The sequence below is a fragment of the Nicotiana attenuata genome, chromosome 4 (genome assembly GCF_001879085.1).
Source record: "Nicotiana attenuata strain UT chromosome 4, NIATTr2, whole genome shotgun sequence".
Lineage (NCBI taxonomy): Eukaryota > Viridiplantae > Streptophyta > Magnoliopsida > Solanales > Solanaceae > Nicotiana > Nicotiana attenuata.
The window spans coordinates 3,976,616-3,979,022 of NC_031992.1; positions in this window are offsets into that span (position 1 = coordinate 3,976,616).

The following is a 2,407-nucleotide window of genomic DNA, read 5'->3' on the forward strand; positions in this document are numbered from 1 at the left end:
CCGATATTCCTGCACTCTGCTCAAGCTTCCATTCAACAACAATCCCGGGATTAAAGTGTTGGCCATGTACCTGGGTAGAGATACAAATGACTTATCCCAGTCACTGTAAACAATTTCAAATGCACGTTTGCGCCCGAGATATGCCTTTCTTTTGGTAATAGTACGCCCATATTCCTGGTGGATGGATGTAATACCCTCTTTGATCTTGTACCTAATGGGCATTTCCAAGTGTGGAATCAGTTGAAGAGAAATCAAGTCAACATCCAAGTTGAAGTAATTCCCATTGAATGTGTCCATTTCACAAACATGGGTGCCAATATATTTACCACTTTCCACATCCCTGTTTCCTTCTAGGTCGCAGGCAGCATCCAGTGACAACCCGTAAACCATCTACGGCAAACAACCTTGTATACCTCCGGACTTGACTCTCATACTATCATCTCACGACACTCTCTTGCGCTGTACAATTTACAAGCCCTGAATAGGCGAGCTTTATCGGAAAAAAACATGCCCTTTGCCAGCACCGTTGGCCTAGACTCATCCCACATTGCTGACCGAATTTCGTCAAGATCCCTTGTGAGGGAATCCACATCTGGCATACTTGGCAAATTATCAAGTAGGGAATATGCCTTGAATGAAACGGCACGTAGGACTCGTACACTCTTGGCCTAACGGGAGGTGGAGCATGCTCCCTCGTCAGCTCAGGTTCGACATTCACTTCCTCCTCATCATCACCCTCGAAGGGTATGTCATCTCCAGGCTCATCGGTATTGTTGTCATAATCACTATTATCTTTCTGACTCTGCGCATCTGCCAAATCCCGAGTAAATACATCGTCTACGGGCAACTGAGTGAGGTCAAGACCATCAAGTTGCTCGTTTTCACTGCACAAACAACAAAATGATAAGCTACTCAAATTGATAAATACTTTACATATAGCTATATCGCTTCACTTACAAGTCGTAATGTGTTGACATTCCATGATGGACATTATCCTGTTGGTGATGACTTCCGGATGGACCACCGTGATCCAACACACCAAAACTGCGCATATTCCAACTGGGCGTGGGGTCATAACTTGTAAAATTCATATCTGGACGATACCCCCTGTGGAATATATGAGTGTTAATACAAATTCAGTACAACAAAAATAAACATCGTAACACAAAGGAAAATTGAAGTTTACCAGTCGTCTTGTGGATTATGTAAAGTAGGAGAGAAATTATTTACTCGCTCCTCTTTCGCCCGTGGAGATAAGTTTAGATCCGGCCAAACTCTTTCAGCCGGAACCTGTTGGGCTAAAACTGCTCCAGAATAACCACCCGATGATTGAGGGTTATCCCTGCTTTGCGCAACATCATTATTGCTAACGTCTTCAACCTTCACGTACATTTCCAGCATTTTTATCAATAAGTTCCCGGTATTCATCCGGAGTCCCCAAAAAATCTCTCAGAGTTTCATCATCCTCGATGTTAAACTCAGCGCAACAAGCAACTCCTTGCGGAGTCACAGAATACGGATTTCTTTCGGTTATTTCAAGATTCACCGAATATTTGCTCAACCTCATTTTATTGCATAACAACGACACCAGTCTATCGTACTCCATTTTAAGTGGCAACTTAACATGACTCTGTGGAGATAAACTATAGCTCACTGAGTTATTCGCCACCACAACCTCACCCCCCAATATAATGAAACCCTTACTTTTCGCTCTTCACACATTATGAAAAAAGCTTGAGAATATAACAACAACAAAAATTTATCACGAAGTTGGAGTATTTCTAAATGATTTTTCTCAAAACCCTTAATGCATTTAAATAAGGCAATGCCCAATCCGGGGAGGGGGGGAGGAGGTCAAATTTTTGAAGTAAAACGTAGTTTAAAAGGGCATTTTACATATTTGAATTATTGTTATATCACCTAAGCGCAAAAGAGTTATTGGTGGGCCCACAAAACATGTAAAGCGCGGTTTATTTACTGCGTTTTATATAAAAACAGTAATGAATTGCGCTTTATATAGCCATCTTATCAGCTTCCAGGTAAAGTGCGGTTCATTAACGCGTTTTATATAAAACGCAGTAACAAACTACGCTTTACCTTAACATCCCAAACGGCCGTTAAAGTAAAACGTGGTTCATAACCGCGTTTTATATATTATGGTAACTATGTTTTTTTTCTATCTAAAAAAGTATTTTGAGTCCAAAAAAACCACATTTTAATTTAAATCCTTTGAAGAAATATGTGGCAGATTGGCTGTGGAGCTATTAGCTTATATTTTACATGTGCAAGTTGCAACCTTGGATTTTCACCGCGCTTGTTCTTTACCCTCCGCTCTACCCAAAAAAATGTGTTAATCGTGGCGCCCTGCATTGGTTTCTCGGCCACAAATCAAACAATTGTAAACTAC